Raw genomic sequence first — 19,610 nt, forward strand, 5'->3', positions numbered from 1 at the left:
AGTCTCAGTGTCCATAGGCTGTTCTTATTCAAGATTAACCTCCTCCTCATCACCCGGAAGACAAACTTTGCTCCTTGTAATTGTTATAACATTGATAGCAAGAGGTATAGGCATAAGGCTTATGTCTTGGGGAGTCTCCACACCTTTTTCATGAAGGATTCTCATGATTAGAAAAGGGAGAATAAGATTTGGCCTTGAGGTTGTCCTTGTTGCATCAGCAATGATGGAGAATACATGAGCACTAATGTCAATGTAGATATTCTCCCGAAGCTCCATGAGGAAGATGGCTCTAGCATTAGTGATGGTGGTCTTCTTCCTTACCGGGAATAGGTTGAACTCCATGATGTAGGTAAGGGATCGCAAATCCGGAGGGAAGGCATTTGTGTTGAGACATCTTCCTTCTCTAACACCACCAATATGGGATTGAACCATCTCTATGGAGAGCATTCTGTCCTTGAAAGGAGTGAAGTCATGATCTATGTCTCCATGTCCAAGAACATTATCAATGTCCTCCACTTAAATGTTGAATTCATGGCCTCTAACCCAACAGTCTAGGTAATCCTCTCGTAAGATGACATTAGCGTAGAATTCCTGAATCAGTGGCTCACAAACCCAAGGAGATCACTGAAAAGCTTTTCCCAACCTCTTTCTACCAAACAACTTGGGATGAAGTAGTTCTTCAGATCAACAAGATCCACAAACTGCTCTTGAATGATTGGAGCTTTTGCAAAAAATTGATTGTATCGCTCAAAATGTTGGGTGGAGTGAAAACGGGTCTCATCCATTCATTTCCTTTCGCCTCCACACTGAGCAATGGTTTTCCTTGTAGCCATCAATAAAAAACAGAGCAGCAAATACCACAAAAACAGAGCACAAAGTACGGTAACAAACTTGATTAGTAACAAGTTAGCACCAACACAATGGACATTGAATTAAAACCCTAAAAACTGAAATTTAAAGAGTAATTCAAAAAAATAACAAGTGAAGACATAAAACATCAAAACATGATGAAATCATGACATTAAGCACTCAACATGTCAAAGTGTGTGTGTGTGTGTGCAAACTAAGGCAAAGTGTAAAAACACATAATCATATGATGTTTCAAAATCAAAGAAACATAATTATCCCTACAAATTTGTATTCCATGGAATTCAAAGAGACACACAAAAACATCTAAGAAACATTTTATCAAGAACATGGTATGCACAACACAACACAAAAACATAGTACAATGCATAAAAATGAAACACAAACATGAAAAACATGTAGAATAAGCATTATACCAACAAAACCAACAAAAATCATATATCAAACTCATCAAAACATCAACAAAACCATATTCAACAACCATATTTCCATATCTCAACATATACACAAAATCCAAGAAAATTAGGGCTAGAAACTTGAAATACATTGAAAATAAGAGAAAACTCATACCTTTTCTTGAAGATTGATGAAGGATTGATGAAGAAAATGGAGGTTTTGTGAGTGAAAATGGAGATTTTGGGAAAGAGAGAGGCAGACAAGACAATGTGGGTGCACGTGATGCAAGGGAAATCTAAAAAGTTTTTGTGAAAACTTTCTTTGATTTAACCCTATTTGTGCGAAACACGCGATTTTCGTGACTGGACTACCCGCGAGCAAGTCACCAAAAACCCTTGAATAAAATTTTTAAACTTTTGTCTTAGTGTTTTTCGTGACTAGAAAGTCCACTCGTGAATAAGTCGAGAAGGGAGTCGCGAATCCTTCTATGTAAGCTCGTGATTGGAGCTTCCACTTGCAACCAAGTCTCCAAATTGAGTCGAAAAAATGCTAAAAACCCAAAAATTTCGAAAAATTTTCTAAGTATTTTTGGCGACTGGGGAACTCACTTGCCAGAGAGTCGCAAGAGCTTTTGAGTAAGCTCGCGACTGGCTTGACCCGTGAGAGAGTTGCCAAAACAAAGTTGCAAAATTTTTTGGTTTTTCTAAAAAATTTCAAAACAGAACACTTTCCAAAAATAACTCAAAATACTCAAAAATATTTTTGTGTTTAATCAATATATGATTGAGTATATACACCACATTTAATCAAGTACAATCATACAAATGAATAAGGCATTCATTGAACATAGACATGTGTGATGTGTGTGGGTACCAAATGTGGGATAGTCCTTAGTCTAATGTGAAGTTTCAATGATCAATTCAACCAAAACATACACAATTAGCACTAGAAAGAGTAACCAATCTCAATTATAGAAATATGCATATATAACTGAAAGCTCGAAAATGTGTTAAAAACACAAGAGTTGTTTAGACCCCCGAATTAAAGTTACGGCTAGATTGCTTTTACTCTAACTTATCTAAGTGCGGAAATAAGAGTAAATGAAACGCAATAAATCGATACTACTCTAATGCATAAACATGAACAACAAACATTAAAAGTAAAGCATAAGAGTAAGGGAAGAGAGAATGCAAACACAAGATAACACGCCGATGTGTTATCGAAGAGGAAACCGAATAACTCGGTGAAAAACCTCTCCGCCGCCCTCCAAGCGGTAATCGATCCACTAGACAATAGTTGAGATACATGGGTTAGCAAGAGACCCTCCAAGCCTAATCTACCCGATGTACCTAAGCCTTCCAAGCTCCTACTCCAACAAGGCTTTTCGGAACCGTGTCTTGTCTAGCTCTCCAGATCCTACAATCCACCCGATTGCATCTGCCAAGCCTCATCGGCTTCTTTTGGCAATTCCCCAAAACTTCTCGAGCTCCAAAACACTCTCTACACTCTGAATAGGTGTGGGTTGTGTTTGGGTACAAATCTCCTTTCAAGGTATGACAATGGGAGAGGGATGGAGAAGAGGTTACAATGATTTCTCACTAAGGATGAGTAGCTCTCTCTCTAAAAGATGGGTATGTGTGTTGTAGAAAACCTATTTAAGGTTTTTCTCTCTAAATGGCCTCATTTACATTTGTGGGTAATGAGGGTATATATAGTATGGGTGAAGGGTAAGAAAGTCACTCATAAAAATCCTCCAAGCAGAATGTTTCAGGACTACCTTGTGGAAAGGTCTTACTCGCGAGACACTCACGAAAATGACAGCCTAACATGACTCTTCAGCTTCCAGTCATGTGCTCCTCACGTGGCTCTTTCGCAGGTTAGCTTCTTGTGAGCTTCTCGCAAAATCCACTAATTCTTCATTTAATCTTGATTCTTTACTAACTTAATACTAAACCCAATACAATAAAATCCCACAAAATACAAGGAACAAAATTAAAGCAATTACAACACTTTTTGTCATGGAATAAGCCAACACTAAAATATAGTTGTAAATCACAACTTTACAATGACCTCCCACATAACTTGATTACATAACATTGAAGCATTTCATTTGGCTTCTTACATTTCATAACATTTGATCATTTTGGAACAATACATCTTATTTTGAGATCGATTCTTGAAATTTTTTATATTTCAATTTGATGATTAAGCCTTTGGCTTTTGGGCACCATACATTCTCATTACAAGTTGCTTTCCCTTTTTCCTAGCCAAATACTAGTATGTACGACGGCTTTTGTAGCTCATTATCTCTTTTCAAGATTTGACATTGATTGAGCTATAAAGCGTAAACATAAAAGAGTGGGAAAATATATAGATACAAGTCTATGCATGTCTCAAGATAAACAAAACCATTGGCTAATCATTCATGACAAGTTTGAAGATCTATTTACAACAATCATATAGATGACAAGATTTTTCCCACAATAATATGAGTGCATAAAGAACAAGTTAAGCTCATAAATGCACAAAACCATTTGTACGAAGGTACATGGCAAAACATGCGTGTGAAAAAACACAATAATGCCGATCAAACTTTTTGGATTTTCTACTTTTTATGTGTTTTTGGATTTTTGACACAAAAACAAGTAAAGATTGATAAAAAAAGGAACAAACATTCAAAACTTTCAAAAGCAACAAACAAAACTAGTAAAAACATGCTAGAATGAAAACATAAGCAAACAACTAAACAATGTCACAACATATTAAAATAATTGATGCATGGACATGTTCTAATGCTTATGCATGTGTATCCTTCTTCACCCACATGGCTAAGCTCGTAAATGCATAAAGCCATTCGTACAAAGGTACATGGCAAAACATGCATGTGACAAAACACAATAATGCCGATCAAACTTTTTGGATTTTCTACTTTTTATGTGTTTTTGGATTTTTGACACAAAAACAAGTAAAGATTGATCAAAAAGGAACAAACATTCAAAGCTTTCAAAAACAACAATCTTGGAATAGGCATCGATTAGTTCTTCATTCAGCTTTTCAACTTCACACTTCGTTTCTTTGTACCACACTAGAAGGCTTTTGTAATCTTGCTCAGCTCTTTTCATTTTTCTTATGGCTGCTTCAACCACTCTAGCATACTCTTAGGTCTTCTCAAGAAGAGAATTATAGGATTCTTGCAATCCTTTTGCTTCTTCATCTTCATCATCGGATTCCTCCCTAATCCCCATAGACTCCATTTCGGTGTGCTCACCGAGCTTTTCCACTAGTGTTCAAATCTTATGAAGAGTCCACGGGTGCAATGGCCATAAATGTGGAGTAGTTTCCTTCTCCGCCACAACTTTCTTCCGAGTTTGAATTGGAGCTGTCCAAGTCACTAAGGGTAGTGGCAAAGACTTTACCCTTTGCCTTCAAATATGTGGGGCATTCTTTCTTCACATGTCCATGCCCTTTGCACTCATAGCATGTGACCACTTGGGATGGAGAAAAATCTTTGGAATCCTTCTTCTTGAAATCTTTCTCATCCTTTTTGAAATTTGAGAATTTCCCCTTCTCAAAAGACTACCCATCCTTCTTAAATTTCAAGAACTTACGAAAGTTTTTAGCAAGGTATGCCACTTCCTTTTCAACCTCATCCTCATCCGAGGAGTCTTGAGCTTCCACTCTCTCATTGATTGTCTTGAGAGTGAGAGATTTGCTCTTCCTTTGTGATGGTAGAAATAGCTCATAAGTTTAAAGAGAATTGATGAGTTCTTGAATTTTAATCTCATAAAGGTCTTTGCCCTCTTCAATGGTAGTAACCTTAGCACGGAAGCTCTCTGGCAACGATCGTAGGATCTTCCTTACAACCTTGGAGTCCTTCGTCTTTTCACCCAAGTTGAATTTTCCAATCACCACTTTATTTAGCTTCCCATAAAAGGTGTCGAACGACTCATCTTCACTCATCTTTAGTTCCTCGAAACGAGTGGTAAGCATTTGTAACTTGGTGTCCTTCACCTTTTTGGTTCCTTCATATGTGGTCTCCAAAATTTTCCACGCCTCCTTGGCAATTGTAACATGTGAAATCCTATGAAATTCATTGAGTGAGACACCACAAAAATAGCATTTAAAGCTTTACTATTAGCATTGGCCGCTGCAAGGGTTGCCTTATCCCAAGTAGATTTGGCAGCCTCCGGCCTAGTCCATCCATCTTCAACTGCATCCCATACACTATCATCAATAGAGCACAAGAATGCACGCATACGCACTTTCCAAAAGGCGTAATTGCTCTCATCAAAGAAAGGAGGTGCATTTAGGGATTGAGACTTATCCATTGTAGGGTCAAGGATCACACTTAGGATATAGAAATCCAACAAAGTGTACCCGCTCTGATACCAATTAAAAGTTCATTTAGTGTGTAAACCACTAATGAATGTTTAAACCTCCAATTTCAAATATAACCAACACAAGCTTATACTCAAACAATAAATGTGCGTAATAAAAAGTATAAGCAAAAACCCAAACAAATAAATAACTCTACACCATAATTAATCACAACGCAGTAGCAATTAAAAGGCAAGAGTAAAGGTTAGAGAGATGCAAACACAAACATAACATCGGCATGTGTTATCGAAGAGGAAACCGAAAAACCTCTTCGCCGCCCTCTAAGCGGTGAAATGATCCACTAAAGAATAAAGTTGGGATACACGAATAGCAATAGACCCTCCAAGTCTAATCTGCTCAATGCACTTAAGCCCTCCAAGCTTCTTGCTTCAACAAGGTTAAGTCTAATCGTGTCTTCTTTAGCTTTCCGAATCCTGCAATAAACCCATTGCATCAACTAAGTGAATTGGTCATCTCCGAACTGCTTCCCAAGCACCAAAATACTTCCTCAGTGATTTAGGTATGGTGAGATAAGGATTTGTTTAATGAACCTCTCAAGGGTATGTCAATGGAGAGAGCGAGAGTAGAGGAATTTGGAGAATCAAAAGTCTAAGATTGTGAATGAGTCAATCTTGGTTTTCTTTAGGGTTTCTCTCTCAAAATTCTCTCTAGAAGCTCTCTACATTTCATGGGTATAAGGGTATTTATAGTAGGATACGTGAGGAATGTGAAAAGTCATTTTTTCTGCAAAATAGGGCATTCTGGCAACTCACTCGCGAGTGGGATGAGTCGCAAGATTGAGTCGTGAGTTAATTGCCAAGCCAGACTGTCAATTTTTGTCCTGTAGTGTTCCAACTGTCGTGACCCTTCAACTTTTTGCATGCTTCACATGTGTGGCATTTTGGCAAGTTGCCAGTCGCGAGAATCCTCTGAATGTTCACACACTTGAATTCTTCACACTCTTCTCACACACAACCCTTACATTATTCCCACCTAAATACAGGGTATCTAATTGCTAAAATACAAACAAATTTAACACAGAATAAAGCTGACATATGATTGAATAAATTCAACCTTACAAAAAGAACTTTCATGTCTGTTCGATATCAATTGTATCAATTGGTTTGGTTTTTCCTGTTCTATGTTAGTATAATATATAAGAGATATGGCAAGTTAGTTGGTGTTGGATTTCTATTCTGTTTGTAGGGGTTCTAGGTTTTTTTTCCGCCAATAATTGTGTTTTGATTAATGAAATTTATAATTCATCCAAAAAAGTCAAACAAAAAAAAAAAAAGAGAGATATGGTAAGATCACACCAATTATTCTCCAAACAACTTGCTCTTTAATAAATGTACGTAATAAATTAACATACTTTAATCTTGGATCTTATATGCTTCAAGAGGTGGAACTCTGTTACGAGTGTCTGCTATATAGGTTCTATGAAAATCTTTGTACACAAAATCTCTGTACAGTGGACTGTAACAACTTAGAAGCACTTTCGTAGGTTCAATGCGGCAATTGTTGGAAGGATGGATGAAGCTGGTAACTGTTGTCCGTGCAACTTTTTTGTTCGTCACAACTCTGTGGTCAGCACTGCTTAGCTTCCCATTTGCTAATAATCTACACTCATAATCACAAATTTGTGATCAGAAATCAATCAAGGAATATATGGTATTAGAGATATATTAGTCTAATAACATAAGTCTAAGCCTTAGTCTACTAGAATCTAGATTAATTATTCACTAACTATAATTAATAGATTTACGGTAAAAGTAGTAAACTTGACTCGCCTTAGATCTATATTATTGGGCTATTATATCTCTAATGCTATCGCATCAAAGAAATTATAAATTTTTGTCAGAGACTCACAAGTACCCAGAAGAAACAGAGGCCGAACTTTTCAAATAAACTAGAAACATAATGTTGATGGTAAATTAAAGAGAGAGTAGCATTGATCTTAATTTCATTTTTATCGTCTTCTCAAAATAACAATCTAGGACTAGGACAAAGACGTCACATAGCATAGGCCACTCAAAGCACACTTTATTTGGAAAAGCTGACTTTGCATTGCACCAATAACTTTCAAACCTGAAAATTGAATAAGTTTATCTTAACTTCTTTTCATTTTTTTTTTCTGTCTTTTTCGCCAATTTTTCTCCTTCTCTCTTATGCTATATGGAGGCATGTGGTAGATTGAACACTTAACAGGGCGAATGAAAACCATGATCTTAATTTCATTATATCCTCTTTCAAAATCAACCTACTAAATTTTAGAAGGTACTAGTATTTTATGCACATGTAATGTACAACTTAATTAATTAAGAATAATAAAAATAATAATAATAAAAGAGAAGAAAATTATTTTTAGTTACACGAGGAATGCACTTTATGATAGTATTTTATTTATTTATTTAAGAGAAAATTACACTTTTCCTCCCAAACTATCACCCGGATTATGTGAAACCAATTTTGGTATAATTTCATCTTTTATTTTATTTTATTTTATTTTTTTTGATAGGAAACATTTGAATTTCATTCAACTGAAATTGTAAGACAACAAAGAGAGCAAAAGCATTACAAGCAGAATTCCTCAATAACAATATGCTCAACAGGACTTGGAATAGCTCTTTCCCAGACCTGTGACTTATCAGTGATCCTAGCAACTTTTGCAAGTTCATGGGCAACTCTGTTGCCTTCCCTTTTCAGATGATGAAAGGAACACCAGTTAAAACAAGAAGAGACTTCCCAAATATTCTGAACAATGTGACCAATCTCACCACCAAAGACCCCATCATTGATAGCTTGAATAATGGACAAGGCATCGGACTCAATAATAGCATGAGAAACCTCCATTTTCACTGCAAGAAGCACACCTTCCAGAACAGCAATAGCCTCTGAAATCTCAGTAGAAAAACACGCCGGGAGGACCTTGGAAGAAGCTGCCAGAATTTCACCCTTGTAGCCACGGACGATCACACCAATGCAGGAATTTCTCTCATCATCAGATGCAGCTGCATCTGTATTGACTTTGTAGAAGCCTACGGGGGGAGCTTTCCAAATGGTCAAAGAAGGGGCTTGAGCAAAAATCGGAAAGGAGCAAGCTGCCTTGTATTCAGCTATAACTTTGCAAGCCATTTCCCAAGCTTGAAGAGGAGTAGAACCAGAATCCTCATAGATTGCTTGATTGCGATTCCACCAAACTGACCAAGCAACAGCAAAGAAAAGTTCTAGATCACTTGGAGAGCCTTTTGCAATGAAATCAAGAGCCACATTCACCAAGTCACAATAAGGATAAGAGAGATCAATTGGACAGTTGTGCCAAAAACCCCAAGTCATTTTTGCATGATCACAGTGGAGGAGTGCGTGGACAGTGGTTTCAAGGACTTTATCACATAATGGGCAGAAGCTAGAACAATGAATTCCCCTATGGTTTAGATTTTGCATAGTTGGAAGACCATTAACACATGCCCTCCAAGCAAAGATTTTGAGTTTTGGAGGAACTTTTTGCTGCCAATTCTGTTTCCACAGTAAAGTCCTTGAGCTGCTTGGGGTGCTTTCTCCATCCTCACTTGAATCCACCAAACCCATAGCAATGTGGTATGCACTCTTGACAGAAAATGCTCCTCTTTTGTTGCCTATCCAGATAAGGCTATACTCGGGTAGGTTGTAGCTTATGGGGATTTTTAGTATGGTGCTGGCTTCATGAGGCAAAAAGGTGGCTCTAATCACATCAATTTTCCACCATCTAGTGTCAATGTCGATGAGGGAAGAAACCATGGGATAGTCTTCAAAGGCTACTTGGGGGGAAAACACCTTATGGGTTGATGGCGTAGGCAGCCATCTATCTTCCCAAATATGGATACGACGTCCATTGCCCACTCTCCACCTTCTGCCCCTTCTAATTACCTCAAGACTATTGTGAATGCTTCGCCAAGCATATGAGGGGTTGCTCCCTTTTTTGGAATTGAGAATATCATTGTAAGGAAAGTATTTTGCTTTGAAGACTTGAGCCACTAGGGAGTCCGGGTTGGTGAGAATTCTCCAACCTTGCTTAGCTAACATGGCAAGGTTGAAGGCTTGTATGTTTCGGAAGCCCATACCACCATGAAATTTGGACCGACACATTCTCTTCCAACTGACCCACGCAATTTTGTTCTCCTTATCCTTTTGGCCCCACCAAAAACTCCGCATCATATTTTCCAAATCATGGCATAGTGTCTTCGGAAGTTGAAAACAACTCATAGTGTATGTAGGCACTGCTTGAGCCACCGCTTTGATAAGGATCTCCCTCCCACCAATTGAAAGGAGTTTACCCTTCCAGCCAGCAAGTATTTTAGCAATTCTATCCTTAACTTCGGCAAACACTTATGTTTTTGATTTCCCAATGATAAAGGGCAGCCCCAGATACTTATTATGCCGAGAATCTTGCATAGGACCAAGAATGTCAAGAATGCTTTCCTTTAAGTCTTGAGGGGTGTTTGGGCTAAAGAAAACTGAAGATTTATCAGTGTTGATTTTCTGCCCCGAAGCCTCTTCATATTTGTTGAGAATACTTACGAGTGCGTGACATTCTTGAACCTTTGCTTTGCAAAACAAAAGGCTGTCATCAGCAAAGAAGAGATGGGTGATCAAAAGGCAGCCTCTACAAATGGAAATTCCATTTATTTGATGATTCCTGGCAGCTTCATGAATGAGGGCTGAAAACCCCTCAACACAAAGGAGAAAAAGGCAAGGGGAGAGCGGGTCTCCCTGCCTAATGCCCCTTGAAGGAGAAATGTACCCACAAGCCTCTCCATTTATAAGCACTGAGTAAGAAACAGAGGAGACACAATTCATAATAAGGTCAATCCATTTATCCACAAAGCCCAACTTTACCATCACACCTTTAATAAAATTCCATTCTACCCTATCAAATGCCTTGCTCATATCTAGTTTAATGGACATATAGTTTTCTTTTCCTTCACTTTTATGATTTAGATAATGCATGAACTCGAAGGCTACAAGGACATTGTCTGTGATTAGGCGGTCGGGGGTAAAAGCACTTTGGTTCTCAGATATGATGTTTGGAAGAATGGCCTTGAGTCTATTGGCTAGGACCTTTGAAATGATTTTATAGGTAGTGTTGCAAAGGCTGATGGGACGGAATTCAGTCATTTTGGTGGGTTGATTGGTTTTTGGAATGAGGGAAATGTTAGTCTTATTTATATCAGTCATAGGCAAATTTGAGTTCAGCACACTTAAGACCATATTAATGATATTAGATCCTACAATGTCCCAATAATTATGAAAAAAGATCGCGGACATACCATCTGGCCCGGGTGCTTTACTGGGGTGGAGTTGCTGCAGTGCTTTCAAGACTTCCTCACTTGTGAAAGTTTTGGTGAGCTCTATGTTCATTTCTTCTGTGACACGCCTAGGGATTGCACTTATGACTTCATCGATCCCAGTGGGGGAAGAAGTGGTATAAATTTTCTTAAAGTAAGAAATAGCAGTGGCAGTGATACTTTCCTTGCTTTCGCACCAAATCCCATCATCATTCCAAAGCCCCAAAATGGTATTCTTTCTCCTCCTTTCCGAAGCACGGGCATGAAAAAACTTAGTGTTTCTGTCGCCATCCCTATACCAATGCACCTTGCTGCGTTGTCGCCAAATGGTCTCCTTACTGTCCAAAAGATCATATATTTCCCCCCTAAGCTGATTAATCTCTGCCCCTCTGTCGCCTTGCTGATCAACAATGGTAATGGAATTAAGTATTCTTCTTTTCTCCGCAATTTTCTTTGGTATACTGCCAACCACAGTCTGATTCCAACTTGCCAAAGCACTTGCACAACGTTGGAGATTAGAAGCAACCCCTTCAGGGGTGGCGGAGAGAGAGCCCGATTACCATGCAGCTTCGATCACATCACGACAATCCTCCCTTTTGATCCACATAGCCTCAAAATGGAAACGGCGAATACATTTACAGGTTGGAGGGAGTGAGTCAGTGATAGCAAGGAGGCAGTGATCAGAGGTGGAATCGGCCAGGTGGTGAACAATTGGCTCCTGGAAATGTTCAAGCCATTCAGTATTGGCAAAAGCTTTGTCCAGACGGAGCAAAATTCTGTTGCTCCCTTCCTTCATATTACACCACGTATAATCTGGGCCACTATACCCCAGGTCCTTGAAACCACACTGATTTACAATTCGACGGAAACCATCCATTTAAGATTGGGAACGCTGGACACCACCTGCTTTTTCAGTCATTGAAAGAATTTCATTAAAATCACCCCAACAAAACCAAGGCAAATTAAATTGACTATTCAGATGGAAGAGGAGTTTCCAGGATTCTTCCCTTAAATGTGTTTCCGGATATCCATAAAACCCGGTAAATCTCCAGGAAAAGCCATTGTCAGCTTCTATGATTATAGCATCGATGTGATGATTGGAATAGCTCTTAATCTCCAAATTTGTGTCACTGGACCATAGTAGAGCAAGGCCTCCACTCCGGCCCCTACTTGGAACATATAAACCGTTTGTGAAACCAAGTTTGAATTTTATTTTTTCCATACGTCTGATCTTTGATTTAGTTTCCGAGAGGAACACTAATCTGGGATTCCAGCGCCGCACATAGTCGCGGAGTGCAAAAACTGACCGGGGGTTCCCAATTCCCCGGCAGTTCCAACACAAGGAATTCATGGCTCCCGGCGGTGCTGCTTGGCAACCACCGTCGATCTCTTAGTGGTATCATGAGTGTTGGAGTGGTGTGAGTCACAAAGTTTCTTTGGAGGTTTGCATTCGTTTTCTTCTTCTGAGAAGACTAACTTGCCAACTCTTTTAGAACCCATGAGCCCCATCAGATTTTGAGAATCTGGATTAGAAGTTGAGGTTTGGGTTTGTTTTCCTTGGGCCCTAGCTATTCTTTTCCAATTTCCTTTTCTTGGGCTTAGAGGGACGGTGGTGGTTTCATTACTAGAAGGGGGCTTATTTATTTGTTTTAGTGGGCTGGTTACTTCATGGGCCTCAAATGTGGTTTGCTTAGGGAGGCCCACAGTAGAAGACTCATCACAGACCTCCTTTTCGGTTACTAAGATTTTTTGGGATTCATTTGAGCATTTGTCAAAGAGAGGCGTTGGGCTCAAGAGACATACCTTGTCAACTTTTGCTGGATTTCTAGCTGGTGACTTGACTGATGGCTTGGCAGAAACACCACCATGTCCTGGTTGCGTGTTCTTAGGATGTGTGAGATTTTGATTTTGAATTTGAATGGTCCTTGGGAGTTGTACCTGCACTGCTTCCATGTCCATTGAATCAGTGGCCGAAGGTGTTTGCCGGTCAACAGAGCCACCCTCCTTTCGTGCCTCATAACCATCGCTACTTGAGACTTTTGGCTTCTCACTTCCACTTTTCAGGCCCCCATTTGCCCGTAACCAGTCACCGTACTGCCTTTGAGCTTCAGAATTGTTGGAGTTTCCTGAGCAGTGTCGTTCATCGTGTCCCAGGATTCCACAAAGAAAACAAAAGGTGGGAAGCCTTTCATATTTAAATGATATCCAGTACTTCTCACCTTCCGGGTTAACAATGTTGCCACCCCTTCGCAGCGGCCTATTAATGGGTAAATCCACACGTACCCTCATGAATTTAGCCTGTTCCGACATCCAAGACCACTTATCAGTCTCTATGTATTTCCCCAAACTGTTACCTAAATCCCTTCCAACTTCTTCAGACATATTCTCAAAGGGAAGTCCCCAAACTTGGACCTAAAATAGAGAGTGGGTGAAAGTAATATTTGTGACTGATAATCCCTTTCTCCATCTTCACATGAGCAAGAGATTGTTGTCAAAGTTCCATGGTCCGTTTCTTTCAACCCATTCCATCTGATATTTGGAGTTGAATTTGAACTGAAAAATATTTTTTCCAACATCCACGATTCTCAGACCTGAACCCAACTTCCAAGCTGATCTGAGAGTGCTTTTTAGAGCTCTCGAATTCTGGTTTCGATCTGCAAGAAGACGGCCAAACAAGCTCAGTGCGCATTCTTCTAAAAGCTCTGATTTGCTTGTAGTTGAAATGGAAATGTCTTCTTCTTTTTCTTTGGTGAGTTGGAGATGTTGTAATCCCTCTATAACTGCTTGGTCCATAATAGTGAGATGTAGAGATGAGATTATGGGCTAAACCATATCCAGCAAGATCCCGTAACAAGAAGGGAGGAAAGACTCGCATAAGACAAGAGAAAGGTGCTCGTTCTGAAATGAGAGAGAAAAGCTCCTACGCTGGGAGAGAGACTAACAGCAACTGTTCAAAACCGGCACAATCAATTGGTCCAGAAGTCACATGCAAGCAATTTCGGTTAAACTTAACACCAAAATAGAAGAGAGGGAGTTAAGTGAGTTTTAAAATTTTGGGGTCAATTGTGCGTTTTTGGGTAAAGTGAAATCATGATGACAAGTTAGGGTGGAAAAATAATTCACCATTTCTTAAACATATAATAGTTTTTTTTTTTTTAAACTATTTTTTGCGGAAATTTTGGCAATTCAATTTCACTTGAAACAAATATGTTAATCATTTTAATGTGTCACATAACATCAAGAGAAAGAAAATAATAATAATAATAATGAAAAAAATATAATAAAAACAAGAGGTGCACTTGGTGCATATACAATTGTAAGACGCAACTTTTATTTTAAAGTATATTTTATTATATGATTTGGATATAAGTTTATATATGATATATATATATATATATATATATATAATATATAATTTTATTTGTAATTTCTTTACTGAGGATAATTATATGAATACTTATCACATAATTTCAGACTCTAATATAGTATACCTAGAGGTTTCATAATTTCACATGGAAGTGTTTTTTTTAGATGATTTTTAATCACAACTTATGTAAATTTTTTGTTACTTTTAGTTAATAATAACTCATTGAAGGTGCAAATTGAAATGATTTTAAAAGTTAATGGTTTTAGTTATAAAAAAATTTTAATTTTAGAGTTTAATTTGAAACCACCCAAAACTATAAGGAAAATATGTAATTTTTCAAAATCTTTGATGAAGAGTAGTTAGTTGGCCTAGAGTGTAGGCACTTAGTGCAACTATGACATTTAAAACCAAACTTTCATGATATGAAATATGATACCAGGGCTTGTTGAAAAAATGGGCAATTAAATGTATAAAAAAAAAAAGAAAAAAAAAAGAATAAGAAATAGGGACATACATGTAACATGTGGCCTACATTAACCACAAGTGCATTAGGGAGAGGCTCAATTGCAAACCATTGTCCATCTTTTAAGACTTGTAGCCCATGCGATTCCCCTTGGAGAAGAAAGGTTATGACTTATGAGGTTAACAAACATCACTATGTTTAGGCAATCCCAAGGTCAGACTCGGATCCGGGCAAGAAGGGTAGTGATTTATAGCCATTAACTGAACTTGGCTGAGTTCTTCTCCTAAATATCTTGATTCAAGTCCTAACCTTCACAAATTAATCCAAAACCCACAAACTCAGCTTCCTCACCTCTGCTGCATGATTACCAACCACCTCCCTGTAATTTAAGAGGAGAAAAAGTGGAGGTTTGTCATTATCAACTTTAAAATATATATTAATATATATATATATATATATATATTTTTTTTTTTTTAAGTTGATGCTGTATTTATGAGAGAAATTGAGTATCAAGTTAAGGGGAATGTACCTTCTCAAAAAAAAAAAAAAAAAAAAAAAAAGTTAAGTGGAATTTAGCATCGTAAAAGCAAAAAGATGAGGCAGATGTTATTATCGGAAATTATAAGGAAAATCTTTGAAAGAACTGTTTGCAATACTAGATAACATAAGTGAACAAATGAAATAAGCTTTGTGCATGGGTACGATCTTTAGATATATATTTATTAAAATCATGTTATAAGAAAAAGTGTTATTAGGGATACTAAATATTTTATTGCATAAACCTTACAAATAAATGTGTCACCAATTCAAAATAGTAATTAAAATATTTAGGCTAAATTACAAATTGCACCCTTTAATTTTACTAAATTGAGAAAACTTAGTAAAATTAGAGGTTGCAATTTGTAATTTAGTCTAAATATTTTAAATACTATTTCGACAGAGACTAACAGAATAACTAAATTGACCAAAAACAAAATTGAAAGTTAGCTAAGGTCATAATTAAACAAAAGTGAAGTTATTAGAATGAATTGAATATTGGGCAAATTAAGTTAGACAATGCAATTTGTAACTTAGCCAAATATTTATTTATTATGTGTTGAAATTGAACCGATCATATTCATTGTCATGACATTTTGTAAGTTTTTGTAGTAAAATTTATAATATCTTGAGTATTTTCTTATGCCAAAACCATACGAGTTCACTCCAAGGATTTTGACATGATTACTCCAGCAAAGAAAATGTATAAATCAATCAGTGCGTATGCCACTACAGAGAGGTCATGGGTACATACTAGGCCAAACATACCGATAATGAGGTGGCTTTTCTGGCCAAAATTGCATGTGTTCCTCTAGAGGATGACAAGGGTGTCTCAAAGTATCTCTCCAGTAGTGTACCTTCTCTGAATCATAATCTATGCTTGTGTCTACAACTTTGCTTGGGGTCCTCAGAATATAAGCTTGCCTTGTCCTTGGCAGGCAGCACAATGAACTCCTTGCCCACATCAATTACATCATGCGTCAGTTTCTCTGAAACCCCATGATTAATCAACTGTTTTTCCAATCCAATAAAATGAAATTTGTTTAGAATTCTAACAAAGCTAAACATGGTTCTAAAGTGACTATCAATATTGTAATATGAAATTTTCAGAGAAACAAAATGAAGAAGATTGTAGTATATCAAACCCGAAAGAATCCAAATTCTTGGCTAGCCTGTATAATCTGTTTAATCAAGTGTGCTCGATCAAAACTAAGCTCTCCTTCAAGATCAATCACTGGAATGGTCTCACATAGAGGAACTTGTGTCTGTCCTGGTCTACTTTCTGGTGGTAATATGTAAGTTTCCGGCACAAGTTGCAAGTGACATCTGCCTGATATGAGCTTCTCCATTTTTGTCAAATAAGTGCACTGTATAATTTAGCTTAGGGAAAAGTCAAAAGGATTGCCTGCTAGCTAGCTTACTCTTGTAGTTGTAGAGATATTTGTTTTTTTTCAAGTGGACAAAGAACTAGGTATTCAAATCCTTTCAAAAGCATATTCTTCAATGATCTTGTTGATAATTTGTATAACAGAAAACAAAAACAGACAAGTCACGGTTGCCAACGTGAATAAATTAAAGAAATGGTTCTACTTCTATACCTAATATTTAATCCTTCTCTCAATTTATTCTTGGTTTTGGATGCCTAACACAACAAAGACTGAAGCCAAATGGATTTTTTTTAATCTTTCTAAAGAAAAGGGAAATAAATTATAATAAATATTCTAACCGAGTTTAATTGGAAAAGCATCTTTAAATAATGTACTATAGCTAGGACATATATAACATGGAGGTCTATCTAAGAACAAAGCAAAGCTTATCCAGCGGGGACGAGGGAATCATTGTAACTTGATTCGTTTTCTTAGACCTAAATTTAAGGCTTAAACTTTTGGGCTAAATGTAATCTCTATATGTTATATTAGCTCCTCAATTAGAGTCTCCCCAATGTCTTATATCCCTAACAAGTGATATCAAAGCTAATAGTTCAAGATCAGTTATTCATTAGTTAGTCTCACCAAGTAGAAGAGGAAGGCTTCCATGTATGTTCCACCCATAGTTAAGGAAGACTCCCATGTTCACTCCACCCATAGTTACTGAAGTGTCACAAGTGACTTGGTAAAAAGCTCACATATGAAGGGGGAGATTTGTTGATTAATATAAAATAATTAGACCCAAACTCATAAGCCTAAACTTTTGGGTTAAAATGTGTACGTATATGTTATGTTTACTCAATTGAAGTTTCCCAATGTGCTATCTCTTAAACAACTCACAAAACCTTTGGGGAAAAAAACATTATGTTAGATTGTTAGTTGTTGTAGCAACAATCTTTTTTTTTTTTGGATAGAAAAGGAAAATTCAAACTAGGGAAGTCAATACTGTACTGGTATTGACCGATACTAGGGAAATATATTGTACCGGCTGTATCAGGCATATTTTGAGTGTTTCCACCAATATTGATGTTGCGGTTGGTACAATAAATAAATGTTAAAATTTTAGATTTTTTTTATATATATAAAAAAAACTTATTATTTAAGATTTTTTAAAGAAGAATTTAATTAAGCTAATATATTGGTTAATGTATTTAGGCTAATATTTAGGCTTATAAAATATTTGGATTTTTTTGTTAATAAACATAAAAATTAGTACTTACATAAATAAATACAAATACAAACACAAATATATATATATATAACCGTAATCTCGAAATAATGTACCGGTATTTAAATATGTCGTTCCCTAACCAAACCAAAGTGCCTCTGATTTGAAATTGAGTCTATTGAAATGGACATTGAAACGGAATTAGGAATTTTGAAAAGAAGTCCTATAATTTGAATGCATCTCCAATAAGCTTTGGATCTTAGGGCTAGCTAAGTGAACATTTTTTTTCCCCTTCAATAGGTCCATGAGCAAACCCAACCCAACCCACATACCACACAAGGTTTCAATATTCATTCATAAGATCAACTGTGTAAAAACTAAAAAGTAGTTAAAGCCCACTTAAAAACATCATTCTAGATGTAGCCCATAAAAATTCAATTCTATGGCATATTTATCCTCTATCCCAATTGGCCAATTCCACATCGTGCTCCACCTCTCATATTAAGCGTAAGACACTGTTTAATTCTTAAATCACGTGACTCATGTTTTTTAGTCAGCCCTTAGGTCTGGTAAAGTGGACCCGTTTTCTGATAATCACTTCTGCCGCTTTATTTTATTTTATTTTTTTTTCTCTCACTTTCCATCTACTTTTGCATATATTGTTCTTCTTCTTCCACGGTTTTGTTGTTTGTTTTCTTTTTGGGAGGGTGAGTGGTATAGTTGCAATGGATTTAATTTGAACGTAGCAAAAGAAAGCTATATCCTGGACTTTGCAAGCCTCTTAGCCCTTACAAAATCATATATGGCAGTAAGTTTTTCTTTCTTCTTCTGTTTTTTTTTTAATTTTTATTTTTAAATCTCTCTTGGTGTTATTATTTTAACAATTTTTCTTATAGAAAATTCTGAGTTGATCATACTTGTAGCATTTATATATAAATTGATACTTTGAAAATCTAAATAATATAATAGTTTTAGAAAAATTAAATATATATATATATATTTTTTTTTTTTTTTTGGGTTGATGATTAAGGTGATGGATAATACTGATAATGGATTTCGGTTACTGTTCATTAATGAAATCATTGTGCATTTGCCTAATTGCACTGTTCATGTCCCATGAACAATTCAAGAGGCGTTGGATTTAAAAAAAAAAAAAAAAAAAAAAAAAAAGGCAAACGTAGGAATTATAATTCCTATCCAAACGCCTTCTAAGACTGAACGTCAATCAGTTGTCCGAAAATTGATCCATCCGTTATATCTGAATCGGTAAAAACTATATTGATAGATGACAAAGATGAAATCCATGCTATTATAAAAAGAAGAGGCGATTCCAAAATTAGGCATGCAGTTTGAGATATTGAGGAAGAAGCATATGATTTTTATAACAATCATGCTAAAGATTGATGTCGCGGAAGTCTAAAAAAAACACACATGATGCTCTCTTGATGGAATAGAAACTAAACTGTTAGTTCCTAGGTGGTAAACCTTGAATCCACGAGGGGTTCCTTGAATCTACAAGGGATCTGGAATCCACCAGAGAACACAATAGACAAAAGTCTGAATTTTTATTGATAATAAACTATGAAAAACATTTACAGACTGGGGCATTTTTAAGGGCTCTGTAAAACTTGATAGACAAAAAAATATATTCTAAAATAACTACTAATTAATACCTAATCATAAC

At 36.7% G+C, this 19,610-nt stretch overlaps 1 pseudogene; it reads right to left on the reverse strand.

Moving 5' to 3' along the window:
* Window positions 1-7,013: 7,013 nt before the first annotated feature.
* Window positions 7,014-16,680, reverse strand: LOC115961696 (annotated as a pseudogene).
* Between the last annotated feature and the right edge of the window lie 2,930 nt (window positions 16,681-19,610).

This window comes from Quercus lobata, chromosome 9 (assembly GCF_001633185.2).
Source record: "Quercus lobata isolate SW786 chromosome 9, ValleyOak3.0 Primary Assembly, whole genome shotgun sequence".
In the NCBI taxonomy this organism is placed as follows: domain Eukaryota; kingdom Viridiplantae; phylum Streptophyta; class Magnoliopsida; order Fagales; family Fagaceae; genus Quercus; species Quercus lobata.